Here is a 16,355-nt window from a genome sequence, read left to right as displayed (position 1 = left end):
TACACCAGTTACCTGAACTAATTTTATTTAAGATCAACTAAATCCTCATAATTGCCTACATATGAATATATATCCTCTGGCTACTCTTGTTGCGTGAAGAAAGCATGGTTTTAAATGTGGATGTCTCTATATTTATTTAAAAGTAAGTCCTCCAAAATCTGAAGAATTATGAAACAATATATATGTTAGTCATCTAGAAACATCATTGTGACATCACTTGCACCACCTCTCCATAAAAAGAAAGCCGTTCTTCCAAGTAGAGTTATCGATTTATGTCAGTTAATAGATCGTTATGTGATACTGTAAACAAAAGAGCAAAGAAAATTCTTGGATTAAAAATGTAAGACTGTGAGGTAGGTGTAGAGAGAAGATCCTTTATGCACACATATTCATATGGCAATTACTAGCCTAATACTGGTAACATTTCTGGAGCATCTCTGCTTAACAACTCACTACTTTTTTTTTAAATGCATCAAATGCTCCAATACAAATTTGATACATAAAATCAACGAAACAAAAAGACTTTAATTGTGTGTGTTTAAAATGTCAATAATCACAAAAGACACAAGTGAGTCTGATAGTGGAGAAACAATAATAATGTCCACAGAGAGTAAAATAGTAATCATCACATTAAACAAAATTTGGCAATCACTTCTTTGCAAGAAAATAATTTGTTTGCACACGCAGTTTGTTAATGTAAGACAAGACTATACTCAAGCAAGTATTAATGTGAAAGAAGATTACAGTCAGAGGGGATTATAGTCATGCAATCACCTGTGGGCATTTATATGATTATGCAAAGATTTTTTTGTTAGCGTCAGAGGACTCTTAAAGGAAAGCTACATATAAGGATGCACTTATAGATGCTTTTGTGGAGGGCTGTCCCAAAAATTGGAAGCAAGAGAGCACTGAAGAAAATTTTTCATTAAATGAAAAATACAGCTGAGCCATAATAGTTCCCTGTTTTATGATCTTCAAGTACTTCAGTCTTATATCCAATATTAGAAAGAAATTTCCCTTAAGCAGCTGTCTTGTTATGTGCTGTAGTTGTTCCCTTCTGTGAATGAGGCAGAATGGCAGAACAGAATAGAAGCAGAAGCACAGAAATGTCAGAAAAGCCTGATTACATGATATATATACAATCTTATGCAAGGTTTTTGCATGGAGAAATTTAGTGCTAAAATGTGTTTCAAAAATTTTTGATTTATTTTAATGATCGACATAGATGTTCTATCTGGATATACTAATGGTTCTTCAATTTAAAGGAGGCAAACAAGCAAACAAAACCTTCAAAAGTTATGGCTGAAACTATCTCTTCACAGCTCAGACATTACTTACACAGTTCACTGCTTTATTGTTCTCATCAACCATGGTATGTCTGTAATATTTTCAGTTAATTTCTTTGCTGGATATTGAAGTAGAAAAGTGCAACAGTAAACATTGCATATTGTAAAAAAGCAGAGGCTATAAAGGCACCAGCTATAAAACATGACATTAAGCGTCTTTTACATTGCTGTGTGCTCAGCAAAAGTCAGTCTGTAGCAAATGTTTCTCGAGTTATAGCATGCAAAATTTGGCTCATTAAGACCAAAAAACCAGGACAATTCTCTCAATGACAACTGGATGGAAGCTGCTAGATGGCTCTCATTGGTTGTGAACAGAACAAATATAGTGTTCCAAATACACTGACTATAGTGTTCAAGTACACTGACTTGAAAAATTGAAGTGCTACTACCATTTAAAAGGGTAAAATTCTGAACAAGGTTTCATTAGATCAGAGGCAGCTTGATCTGTGCTTATTTGGATAAAAAGCAATTTTAGTGGCTGTGAATGTTTATTGGACTCAGCTGATTTAAATATACTGACAGTAAAGAAACATTTGTTGAATGTAGCTGAGATATAGACTTACAATGCAGTGGATGCTCAAGATCTTAAGAAAATGAAAGGTAAGCAGCTGAGAGAATCTTAATAATCTACACAGCTTAATGGTGTTGGTCATAACTACAGTAAAGCTGAAAATTTATGAACGATCTATTCACCAATTAAACACATTCTCTAAAGTGATAAAATATAATGTAACTGTGTTACAGCCTCACTTACTGCCATGCTATACTACCACTGCTAGTCACAAACCCATTCTGCAGCTGTGGGTCAGGCAAGAGGCAAAAGTAATGTGAGACGTGGTATCAGTTTTGTGCTATTAAGGTTCTTCTCATCAAACTGTTTCGAAATGTATTTGTTTAAATGAAAACCAGAGGTTCTACCCTTGCTGCAGGCAAGTTCCTATGTGTACACTTGTAATGACACAAGGATGACTACACAATGCAAAACGGGCTATGCTGGCCAAGGTACATTTATCAGATATCAGACAGCAAGTCCATGATATGCAAAAATACTGTCATCTTAAAGGGTTGTGTGCACAATCCTGAGCTTAACTCCAGTATTATTGCCTGTGGAATCACAGATGTAAGGCAGAGGTTTTGTGTGAATACCCAAACTAAGAGCAGGATGGACAGAGTGGGATCGAGTGTTCCACCAGATAATAGAAGTTGAATGGCACTGTTGACAACCTCTGAGACATGATGCCATCCAGAGGAACTTTGACAATCTCAAGAATTGTGCCCATGGCAACTTTATGAAATTCAATGGGGTCAAGTGCACCGGGTTTGGCTAACTCCCATTCTCAATATGGGATGGGGTCTGAACAGATTGAGGGAAATGCTGAGCAGAAGGACTGGGAGAACTGGCCAATGAGAAACTGTACGTGGCCCAATGATGTGCGCTTGCAGCCTGGAAAAGCAATTGTATTCTGGGCTGAGTCAAAAGTAGCATGGCCAGAAGGTTCAGAGAGGTGATTCTCCCCCTACTCTGGTACTCTGAGACCCCACCTGGAATTCTCCATCCAGATCTGGTGCTTCCAGCACAAGAAGAACATGAACCTATTCAAGTGCATCCAGAAGAGGACTGTGGGGATGACCAGAGGGCTGGAATACCTTTCTTATGAAGACAGGCTGAAAGGGTAGTTCAGACTGAAGAAGAGAAGACTACAGAGACCTTGAAACAGCATTCCAGTATCTAAAGGGGATCTAAAATAGAGCCAGAGAGGGACCTCTTACAGGAGTAATGGATTTAAACTAGAGTAGGAGTAATTACTAGGAGTAATGCATTCAGACTAGAAATAGGAAAGAAACATTTTAGACTGAGGGTGGTAAAATACTGGAACAGATTGCCCAGAGAGGTGGGAGATATCCCATCCCTGGAAACCTTCAAGGTCTTGTTGGACAGATATCTAAGCAACCTGGATTAGAAAATATTCTTGCTCCTTGCAGAGGGCTTGGACTAGGTGACATTTAAATGTCCCCTCCAACCAAAACTATGGTTTCTATGATTCCATGACGCAGCCCCTCATAGGAAAATGCCATTTTTATGGTAAATGGTAACTAATGTGTATATATATATATTTATGCACATCTATAAACTATGTTCCCTCTAGGTCAAAGAAATGAGACAGATTATCCTCAATTTTCTATCCTATAGCAAGTTTCTAAGAAAAATAAGATTAATTACTTCTGGAAGACCTTATCTACATCTATTTGTCAATTTAGACTAGAAGGCTGATATTCAGATGACCTAGAGTAGAAAATATGAATACCATCCTTCATTTTTAAGCATCCCAGGTGCGCTTTCTCCTTTCACAGGTGCCCAGTGCCATTTGTGATGCTCTAAGCCTTGGTCTCAAGATCCCACATGATACTATCCAGCCCTGAGCAGGTAACTCAAGTACTGTAGGCTCCCACATAGTACTGAGTGATTATTCCTGGTCAGCTGGAATGCTCCTTTAAGGCTCACTGAGATGCATGTAGGGAACAATACAGAAGTTCTACATTCCAAATATTTAATTCCCAGTTTTCACTCCTATGCTATGCCACATAACAGCAAGGTCCCCAGCTCTGTGTCTGTATGTTTTCATAGTTTTCATTGATTTCACAGGGATTTGTTTGTAAGGATATGAGACCAGAGCCTGGGGCTTCCTTTTTAATATTTTCTTTTCTTTTTTATTTTCTTTTCTGTAAAAATTGAGGGTGTTGAATCTACTGCTATAGCTTAAATTTTTGTTTAGCTTGTTTTATTTTTTTAAAAGTAAAGCCTTTTTTCCTATTCTTTATTGCCTATATCTTATGATGTTAAAATAGTCTGTTTTTTCATTGTAGTCAGACATCTATATTTATCTAAAAGAACAGCCAGGCTTTCCAGAAAGTTTCATGAAATCTGTGTATCTTCAGTAACCATTTGTTTGTTTTACAGCATTACCCATGCAGGGATCTGAGTCACAGCTGACCTGTGGTGCTTGCAGGTCCTTGAGGAGCAGCACACCCATGGTGAGTGTGGACTCCTCAGATAGGGCCTTGCATGGGGTTCTGGGGTTGCATCTCTCCCCCCACACTCTCCTTTGTCTCCTCCTGGGGACCCCATGGGGGAGATGGGATGTAGAGGGCAGAGCCCCCACAATGCCTGGGGATCTATGGCAAAAAGTCAGATTTATGGGGCTGAAATTCCTGCCACACACTTTGTATTTCATGCTGCAAGCAGGTATGACAGAAACAGAGGAGAAGGCTGTACAGTGATGCAAAAAGCAGGCTTCAGAAATATGCATGAGAGGTATATTGAGAATTTTAAATTATTCATCAGTGTCAGCACACTTGACTGCCCCACTAAAATGCACAGGCATGTATGATGAAAAGAAACATCAAACCTGAACAGGAACAAGCAAATAACAAATCTAAGAAGCAAGTTTTCATACAATTTTGCAGGTAATTCAGGCACAAATTCCTGAAGCAGAAAAATTACTGCTGAATGAAATAAAAAAAAAAAAAGAGTAAGAGAAATGCAATTGTTAAGAAATAACACCTTCATGTGCGCTAACAGTGAAATAGCATTGGATCTTATCTCAGAAGTGTTCATTAGACACCTGACTGACTGCAAGACTGGGACATTCAGAGTAGATATGTGTTTTCCCTTTCTTTATTGAGCTTTTTGTTTTTTCAGTGATTTCCTCAATTTTCTAAAAAAAATCATGCCTGTATAACAGTGAGTTGATGGGAACTAGAAAATATCAAGAATATTTTATCAAACTTTTTAATAACTAGAAACAATCTGTCACACTATTGAGCCTCTTGCTTCTATAGATTTCAGTTGAAAAGAAAAAAAATTCTTCTAAGACTGGGGTAACCTGAAGCAGATACTATGCTTAGTTGGACTAGAAGATAGCAAAAATCCACAGAACTTCCATCCTCTCCCAACCAAAACTTCTTTTTGCACAATAAGTGGGCATACCTTTACATTTCCCCACCTTTCCCACTAAATCACCTGAGATCGTTCTTGGAGGCAAGATTTGAGCAACTCATTTAATTAGCAGAACATACCTTTGGATCTTCTTCAGAAGTTCCATTTAAACTAAATGGCCCCGACATACTGATTAATGAGCTACACTAGGTAGACAGAAAGGAATTAATTTTTCATTTGAGATCTTCCAGGAAGATGTCTAAATGAAAAGAAAGTATTTTATCTTGTAGAAAGCCATGATGATCGAGCACAACACTAAGGCCATGGAGGACTCTTCCCTGACACAAGGCAACCAAGTACCACAATAGATTGAGTTGGAAGTGACCTTTAAAAGTCATCTAGTTCTCTCCCCACCCTGCAATGAGCAGAGCCATTTGTACCTAGAATAGGTTGCTCAGAGCCCTGTTCAACCTGACCTTGAACGTTTCCAGCAATGGGGAATCTACTACTTCTGTGGAAAACCTGATCCAGTGTTTCACCACTCTCATCATAAAAAAAAATATTCCACATATCTAGTTTGAAGACAGTGCTAACACAGTTAGAGATTCTAAGAATTTTTAAGAGCATGTGGTAAATAACCGATGAACTGTAGTCAGTGGCAAATGTTATCATGCAGATCACAAAAATGGCATCAGGACTGACCTGGTCAAAAAACATGACAAGCAAAGGAACACTGAATCTATTTTAATATGGTCAGCTATAATTTTGTAAGCTGCAGCATGGTCTGCGGAGTGTGATGTGATGGCTGACTGTGCTGGGTATGCTCAAAATGTGTAGAAGAATTCAGTGTTGTATGACATGAAGGATTCTATAAGAAGTGACTGATGATTTAGGAATGTGAGGAAAAGCACACAGAACAAGCAAACAAAAAATAATTTATTGATCGGACATCACCAAAGAATAGCACTAAAGGTTGAGAACTGGAGTAAAGCCTGGATTTCCCAAAGCATTTGCATAACATCTGACTAAACCTCACTTAACCATGGATTTACTTATTTGTAGTAGATGTGGGACTGATCTGCTCTATTCCGTATAACTTGCAAGTCCCACCTTGGGTATTACAGTGCAATTCATTTGTATCTTGAAATTATACGGCAAGCTTCAATACCTTCTTGTCCTGCTGCACAAATTCCTTTTCGCACCACCTTTAAGGATCCACTGGTGAATGAGCTCAAAGTACTCCCTCAGCCAGCCAGCCAGCCTGTGGGTCACTGGCCATACTCTTCATTTGGTGTGCAGTCATGCTGTTACTGCACAGAAGGTATGCTCAGCTGGTGCTGGCTGGAATTGCTTGAAGCAGTTGGAAGACACTGTGAGATAAAAAGCAGACAAAAAAGGCAGAGGCAGGTGGAAGTTTCTGCTACTAAGCTATAGTAGTATTTCCAGGTGAGGAAAACCAATACATTGGACTTTGATGGCTGTCAGTATTCTCCTGCCTGCACAGCAGAAGGATGAAGAGCTCTAGTGAGAATCAGACTCTCCATCCTGAAGTGACGGCAGGGATGGATACTTCTCATGTATACCTTACCATAACTCAAATGTCACATAACATTTCTCATCCAGCCAGCCTATTTTAAATTCACTTTTGCTTACACAGCTGAGAAACTTTGAGCTGGCTCCTGCGTAGGGGTTCATTCATATGTAGAAGTAAGCTTTGTATTAGTGACATGATCTGACCTAGCTTTTAAATTTCCTGTTACTTTATTTATATCTCATAAAGTATCAGTGGGCTCAGAACTGACCACTATAACTGAAAAGAAAGACCTTGAATTTACTGTGGATACTTTTGCGAAAATATTAGCTCATTGCATAATGAAAATCAAAAAAGAAACTGGACATTGGGAATTGCCATTTTATACATAAAAAATACATAATCTGTTCACTCTTTTTTTGGTCACAGTATTTCAAAAGATACAGAAACTAAGAAGGATGAAAAGAAGAGATGAAAATGCCAGCATTTTTCCTGTGAATTTATGGATACACAGCCTGTCAGCAACAACAATAGGAAAGCAGTTGTCATGGGGGCACTGTGTACCTGCACAGCATCTGTGCAGGAAGTAATTGGATTGCATCCAATGATAGCTTGCTAAAATACAAAAGGTGGTTAAATATACTTCTGGTGAGCGTATTTGTAAATGCTAATGATATCTTTTAGTTCCTGTATATATTGTTTGGGACCACAGCTAATCTCCTATTTAAATTCTAGGCATAACATCACAAAACCTGACATGTGGGTTTATGGTACAAGATGTATAGACTGGCTGTACAGACCATTCTTCCTGTTTTGCCCTCAAGTAGGTATTCATCTTCATTCACACTCTAGATTCCTCATTTTATGTACAAAGTCATATATATCTAAAATGTGGATGTATAATCTTGACATGACCAACTCCTTCCATTAAAAACAACCAGAGTTCTGCACCTGTAAACTATAAGTGAAATTAATTTATTTTTTATTTTTATTCTGTTTAGCTTATTTAACCTTTTCCCAAAATGAACATTTCAAAGCATTACCTTGTATGCTTCTTGCCTTATATTTTCCCAGGAAAAAAACTGCAATCAGTATGAACTTTTAATTTTTTTTCCTTATGAACAAACACCAAAAGGTTACTTAACCAGCTACTAATTCATCCAAGGTGCTACTACAATTAGGGGCAATTCAGCCAATACAATTGTTGATTCTGAGGGCTGCTCTCCAATGGAGATGTAAATGTCTCTTGCCTGAAGAGCTGGATTGCTCTCAAGTCTTTACTGCCAGTACTGAGAGGGAGTTTGGTCCTCTTGCCTAAGTGTAGACTTCTAGTGTTGAGGTGTTTCAGGCTGTCTGGGATATCTACAGAAGGCAAACAGGTATGATCCAGGGATATCCTCATCCAACAAACTAGCACTCACAGACCAGAAAGGTTTCCCTCAGGCAACTTTGATGGGGTAACTGACTCTTCCCTTAGCTCTCCCCTGAACTGCAGCAAGACACCTCTGTGCACAAAAGTATCTTATGACTTAATCAAAGGTTTTTAGTGCAGCTTGGGAGGCTGTAACATATTTTATATGACCTCCACCTGGTGCTGCAGCTGGCTGTGGGTCTGCTGTAGGTTCTGTGTCAAGTCTGCCAACCACATGCAGGTACTGTGGGCTTCTTACTGTGCCTCGTATTGCACTAGATGCCTAGTTGAACTACTGGATGAATTAGTTTAGGAAATTAATATTCCACATTAAAAAGTATTTAGTGCTGCACCTGCTTTTCACTGGGATATTATTGATGCTTTGAATGGAATATTACAAAAAATCTTCTTTAAAAAATGCACAGGCATAAAGAGATCTTCTTGCTTCTACTCCAGTCTCAATTTTTTCTCTTGTAGTGATTGTTTTATAAGCTGATGACTGAGATTAATATATCTACTAAATTATAAAGTAAATTGAGACAAGAATTTTTTTGTTGCTTCTTATTTTCTTCCAGTAATTAAGTCTTTCCTGTATGTGTTGTATCCTACTTATGCTGACTTTCATTTGGAGCTGATGCTGGTCTGCTGAATACAGCTTTATTTAAATCCAACTGTTCTTGAAATTTTCCTTGCTTTTATGCAGGAGAACAAATTTAAGTACATGGAAAATCTGCTGAAACACCCGGAACCCCCATGACCACCCACATATGACAGAAGTATATTTCAGAAAGCTATAGTTTAGATTTTTAGTCAAGCTGCATAAATATTTTTATATTCCTTGCTGCCCATTTGAAGCAGAAAAGGATTTCCTTTTCAGCCTTCTAGTTTTTTTTTCTGGGTGCATAATTCTTGCTTCTCTTAACTAAAACTTCCTGGGTATACAATACAGAGTGATTAGCAACTTAAAAGTTCGTATTTATTCTCACATTTTTAGAGCACCCAGAAGCAGGGAGTGAGGGGGCTTGCCTGCTTTCTTGTGGTAAAACATTTCATAGTCCATTTATTCCACTGGGGAGGATGTTACATAATAGCACCACTACCAAGGGCAATGGGATAATGAAGCACTGTATGAATATGTTTTTGGATTTCTCAATGAACCATTTAAATTGAAGGTAAATATTCCAGAATGTGCTTTTCACTTATTTATTTTAAGGTAAAATATTTATTTAGGGTACTAAAATAGGGATTGTATTTATTAAGCTTGGCCAGCAGGGCTCTCTCTTGCATCATATTTGAATTCAATCAGGCCATTTTAATTTTGTGTGCATAGTGTCCTTTTCTAGGCAATTTTAACCCTGAAATGATAAAGCACTAGTCTTATTTATGGAACCTATTAGCAAGGAATTAGAATGCCTTTGGATTCCAAGTTACAATTGAAAGATATTTCCAAGACTTTTTGCTTTTTAATTAATTTGATTCTTTTTTAGTGATGATGTGTATATGCAGTTAATGCCCAACACTTTTAACTGCAATGTCTCTTAGGTAATTTAAATAGCAAAAGTTGTAAAATTGGAGTGCTTGCCACTGAAATATCAAAATCTTAATGTATACTTTCTCAGGGAAATCCTGATGGTTGTCCAGCTCCAACATTAGATAGACAGACTATGACTCTAGCTTGCATCTGTGTTGGGACAAGACTTAGGTACAGAACGTTCCTTCATGTCTTATGTTCTTATGGAAAGAAAACGTAATCAGAGTTCCCCATTTTGAGCTGCCAGAATTATACTCATTAAAAAAATCAGACCTACTTTCCCTTTATACCAAACCACCTAGGCCCATGAACCAATCAAGGGCCTTCCTCTCACAGGAGTCAGGATTCCCACAGAACAGTATTCCCTGTGCATATATGCTGCCTTAGTAAGTACAATTTTTTTTTCCAACATGTAATATCACCACTACCAAAGATAGTCCTGTGTATTTCTATGTGGTAATTTTTAAATGAGATTTGAAAAGAAATATCTTAATAAAACATTGTACTTTAAAATACACATAAAGAAAAAGTTCCAATGTGAACAGGAAGATCTAGTGGAAGATAGTTACCCTATTTTTCTCAGATAACTATCCTGGACTTTTAAAAGTGCCTATCTCTCCTCATCAGATACAGCTATACCTGGCTTAGACTAACGACCTATCTGTTTACACAATAAAAAAATCGTGTGAGATGCTTCCAACTTCCTCTTCCTACAGAATTTCCCTTTTTATGTCCAGAAACTATGTAGAGACTTTAGAAACCAAATCCTTGTCATTTTCAGAAACATCTCTGTGATGCAACTGCAAACACCCATGGGAGATACAGGAAAGGTTGTAGAGAAGACTACAGAGTCCCAAGAGTACCTATCTCGCTTCAGGACACGCACACTGCTTGGCAGCTGCTAAAACTGACATAAATTCTTTTGCAGGACTGGTGTCATTTTAATAGTTGCTGTGATAGAAGTGGGGCTTTTTTGCAGGTGAGCTTGCCCTACTTGTTATTCCTATGTTTTTAATTTGAAGAACTATTTCCTTCGAGTTTTACAATGATGCAGACATACAGCATTTGTAATGACTGTCCCTAAGTTTTCTTAAAAATTATTTATTTTAAGAGGTATCTGTTGTCTTTTTATGGGGCATATGTATCTCAATGAGCACCTTTAACCTGGTTGTGTTTATACCAACATCACAGAAATCTTTCAAGTCAGAACTTTAGAGGAGAGACTTTCAGGTATAGTTGCCTATTCATTTTCTAGAGTACAATTTTATTCAAAACCCTAGAAAATCTTAGGACAGATTCCAGAATCTTGAACACCCAAGAAATGTTTTTGAATGTAGATGCATAAGAAAGAATTTAAGCAATTAGTTTTCAAAGTCTGAGATTGCAGACTTACATATAGCTAAATATGTTAACTGTATATAACAGCAACCAATGATCCAAGATTCAGCTCATCTAATTTAGATCAATCATAAATTAGATTAGAGAGTGACTCAGAACACAGAATAAGATCAATATCTTCTTGGTTTCTAGCTTTTTCCATTGACTGAAGACAGAATCAAGATGACTGCCTCTGAGGCTACTCAAGATAAAATAAATTAATCCTTTCCTCTTTGACTCTACTGTAATATTTAAATATTGAAAGAATGCAACAAAGGTTCTTTTAAATACTGGATATAATAGAAAAACACAGGGTAAATTAAGATTGAACCAAGGTTTAAGTTAATTTTGAATCACTGGGCAGTTTGGAGATTCTTAATTCTTTGCCTTTGCTTTTAATTTCCTGTTAAGGATTCTATCTGCAACTCAGATCCAGAAATGATAAAATACTAATAAAAAGGCTTTTATTGCAGAATTTCTAGCCATGAATGGGACAAGACCAGAAATTCTAGTCTTTTGTTATTATTATTAATAAAGTGAAAGGAATAACAATATTTTTTTCTCAGGGGTTTTCTAATGGAAAGAAAATTAAGTTCCAAAACTCATGGACCTTTATTCAACCAATCCAAAACTGAGTACTTCCTACTTCATGGCCTTCTGCCATGGACTACTGAACATAAGCCTAATGACATTGACCAAAATGAGATTCCATGTAAATCACAAAACTTTATAGCACATCAGGCATCTCTAGCAGAAATAAGAGTTGAGAGCAGACATTTTATTTAATTTTTGCCACTTTCCACATCAGTGCTGCACAGTGCCAGGATTCATTTACGATTCTTTTTTTCATATCCCTGTTCCTTCACTTCTACCAAGGTCAACATGCTGTACTAGAGACAGTAACAACAAAACCCAACAGAAATCCGACAGTAAATTTCATTTAAAAATCAATCTTTATTATAACATCACAAGACCATTTCTAAAGGCTATCTCTGTAAAAGTAGCATTAGTATTTAAGGGAACACATGGATATTTAAAGGTATATGTAATGAAATTGTAGAAGCATAAAGAGATCTTTTTGCTTGTAGAAATTGTAGATATGTAAACTGTCCTTCTATTCTTAGTTATTAACATCAGTTATTCCTAGCACTTCATGACAGCAATTTTTTCTAGAAGAATATTATTCAAAATTCGTGTAGGTTTATTTGAGTAAATCCATATTCATTCAGCAACAGTTTACACTTGCAAGAGAATTGCAGGGTTGCTGGAAACAACAGGAGAGGAATTAGGATCACAGTAAGGCAAAGAACATCATTGTCAATTTATTACCCTTTTGCTCTTTCTGTGTTAGGGAAAAAAAAAGTGGAGGGGAGTCTGGCATCGGTTCATAAGTTTAATATGGAAATTCAGGACAACCTGAACTTCTGCCAGAAATGTGCACAGAGTCATGAGTGGTATTCATGTTAGATATATTTTTGTAGAAATTAGGTAAATGAGCAATTAGCATGATTAACCATTCCACTTTAGCTTGACATCTGCTCACACCTTTAAAAATATGCTTTCTACCACCAGGGATCCATGTATTGATAGATTGGGGCTTTTTAAAGCGCTTGTTCTTTTTAAGTGCTTTAAGTAAGAGGTATGCAATTAGTGAAAACATTAAAAATAAAGAAACAATAATCAAACAAAGAAAATAGAAAATAAACAGCACCAGTAAACACTGTGTAGTTGTTCACTGATAAATGATATATAGATGGTATTGGAAATGTAAAAATTGTGACTGAATTAATAATTTTTTCTGCTGAACAGTAAGGTCACTACTGTATAGTGTATACTCTCCAGGTATAACAGTATACTGTATACTCTCCAGGTTATAACTTCTCAGATTGTTTTAACTTCACATATATGTTCTTCCAGGCCATTTCTGTGGTAAATAGTTTCAGTTCTACCAAGATTTTACAAAGTATGTTTTAGAGATAAAATTTATTTCAACTCCGATCATGGTCTGACTCTGCCTTGTGACTAGCACTTCAAAGTTCAAAGCTGATACCAACTTAAGACAGATCATCCTTCTCTCACAGTGAAAATGATCTCCAGTTTTCAGCTAGTTGTTTTTTATTTTATCACTGTGGGCAGGTAGGTGTTTAGTTATCCCCAGAAAAGCAGGGATGCATAACATGTAACAGTTGCCTGGGAAGACAAACACCATCTCTCCAAAGATTTTCCCTTTTCTTCTCCTTCCCTTTTCTTCTTCTTCCCTAGCTTTATATGCTGAGCACGAAGCCATATAGTGTGACATACCCCTTTGGTCTGTTGGGGGTCAGCTGTCCCAGCTGTGTTGCCTCCCAGTTTCTCGTGCACCCCCAGCCTCACTGGTGAGGCAGCACGAGACACAGAAAATGCCTTGTCTCTGTGTAAGTGCTGCTCAGCACTAACAAAAACATCTTTGCATTATTAATACTGTTCTCAGCACAAATCCATAACATAGCCTCATGCTAGCTGCTGTGAAAAAACTTAAATCTACCTACCCCAGCCAAAAACAGCACAAACAGTAAAAAACAAAACTAAACTAAAGCAGCTCTAGTAATTAGATACTCAGGAAAATTGGTTTTATGAGGAATTAATACAATTTGCAGGAAGATAACGATGAGTATAGGGTTATAGAAGTCTACTTGTGAAGAAGAGAGGTGACAGGAGAAAACAAACAAATAAACAAAACACACCAAGACCTAAACAAAATAAACAATCAAAGAAACACCCCTCTCCTCCTGAAATCACAGCAATAGTCTATACAAAAGACATAAAAAACTAGATAGAACTGAGAAATGGGATTATCAATAAAAGGTAAATTAAGAGAATATTGATTTATTGTGCCATCAACTCTTAAAAGGTGTTTGACAGACATTTATTTATTATTCTTCCACTAAAACATAAAACTTTTATCTAAAACCAGCTCTCTGTAAGATAACAATACTTAGAGCTTCTTTTATGAAAAGCTCAACAAATTCTTTGAAAAACAGTTGTGGATTGACTTTGACCGGCTTCCATACTGCCACCCAACAGCTTTCTCATCCTCTCTCCACAACAGGACAGAGAGAGAAAATAAATGGAAAATCCTAAGGGTCAAGATAGAGACAGTGAGATCACTTATCAATTACTGTAATAGGCAAAACAGTTGATTTGGGGAAAATAAATTCAATTTATTGCCAAATAGAATAGAGCTGGATTGTGAGAAACAAAGAAAATAATTTTAACACTTTTCCCAAACCCATCCCTTTTTCCTCCAGCTCAGTTTTAATCTTTCACCCCTGACTTCTCTACCTACCCTTAGTCTGAGCAGCACAGGGGTGATGAGAAATAGTGTTGTGGTCAGTTCACATTTCAACTTTACCTCTCCTTCCTCCTAATGCTTTTTCCCTACCCAAGCAGATGTATTCTCCTCGATCCTCAATTCCCCTAGGAACTATCCCCCCACTTTGGTGTGGGAACCTCCATGGTTGCAGTGTGGACATCCATGCTGATGTGGTCCTCTCCGTGTAACATCTCCTTCCCTTACTTCACCTCTCACCTTAATGTCTGAAGAGCTATTTTTCAGATTGTTTTTTGGTTTATTTTTGTTTGTTTGAGTTTAAATTTTCCACTTCTCCCTCCTGGGGCAGCATTTTCTTGCCACCATGCTACATTTTCTCAAATACATTTTCCCAGAGGCACCACCACCTACGCATAGGGGTTCAGCTGTGTCTAGGATGGGTCTGTTGGAACTCACTGGAATTGTCTGTCCAGAATGGGACTTGGAGACTTGAAGCAGGGTGAGATAAATGCTGTCCTTTACTAGTTTTCTCTAGACAGTATTTCTACCCTGTGTTCTTCTGGCTTTCTCTAGGTAAAACATGAATTGTGGCCACTCCAATGCAGCCAACCAGATTAAAGGAAATAATAACATAACCAAAAACTTTCAAAAAATATTGATCAGCAGTATGAAATTAGCGGGTATTTTCTAAAATATGGCTCTGGTTTTGGGATGCAAAAAACAGCCAAGAAGTGGTCAAATTTACTGGTGTTGTTTTCCCTGCTGTTTTGAGAGCTGGATTGAGAGTGGTACTCATAAAGAAACAAAAACCTATAATTGCATCATTTTTAAAGTCCATTATATCACACAAAAAAATTTCTGCCTTATAAAGGAACTTGTTTCCTTTCAAAGGCTGGAAGTGATCATTAATCTCATCTAAAGTATCTTTTTAACTGAATCTGAAATGAACAGAAATTTTCAGGTTAACCAAAGGGAAGTAAGGTGGTTTTGATTTTTTGGTTTTGTTCTGTTCGTTTCTTTGGTTTTTTTGGTGTTTGTTTGGTTTTTTTTTTTAATGTGAATTAAGGAGCACCATAACCTTGATTAAAAATAACATGGGATTCTGTGAGCAAGGTATAACTAAGGGGAAATATGGAATACACTGTTTCTTTTCTGTTTCTGTGAAGGATGCAGTGCTTTGAATAAAATTCTTCACATTTGTGAGCAGCAAAGTAGTGAAAGAATTACCTGTATGATAAATGCACTTCATTTCTCTCATCTGTCTGCAAGTGGAACTTGTGGAAGACAGAATGACAAAATGATTGAAAATAAGGTCTGGGCCAATTTTCCATTGAATCTTGATCAAATGTGACTTTTCCTTATATCTAAATTCATTTTGTGTGAGTTCTTCTGCCAAGCCTAATCCATGAGTCAACATTTTCAAATTGCAAAGTATATTTCAGTGATACTGAAAACTCTCTAACAGATCCATGAACAAGACTTCAATGAAAAATTTTACACCCTTTCATAGAAGCCAGAGAATTTATTGGAGTTGATGACAGTTCTGAAAAGACTACTCTAGAAAAAATTCCAAATTTCCAAATTCCAAACAGAAAGCCCTGTATTTTTTCATAGATTTTGTCATTTTAGGAAAATACCATTTCTATAACATAAGTAAGATGATCAAATATATATAGAAATTTCTCCTTTAGATTTTAGACTTTTCCTCAATTTGGTTTTGAAAAGTAAGAAATATCTCAGTTCTTAATGAATGCTGATTCTGTATCAATCTCCTAGCTTAGTTCTTGACAGCATTTGGGTTTTTTTGTTTTGTTTTCACTTTTGTTTGGGGGGGGGGCACTTTTTCCCTCCATATCTGTATATTTCCATGGATACTTCATTCCTTGAATGTTGTATCTATTGTACTCTTTTT

The sequence above is a fragment of the Geospiza fortis genome, unplaced genomic scaffold (assembly GCF_000277835.1).
Source record: "Geospiza fortis unplaced genomic scaffold, GeoFor_1.0 scaffold294, whole genome shotgun sequence".
Lineage (NCBI taxonomy): Eukaryota > Metazoa > Chordata > Aves > Passeriformes > Thraupidae > Geospiza > Geospiza fortis.
The sequence above is the reverse complement of the archived record's forward strand: the minus strand, read 5'-3'. Positions refer to the sequence as shown.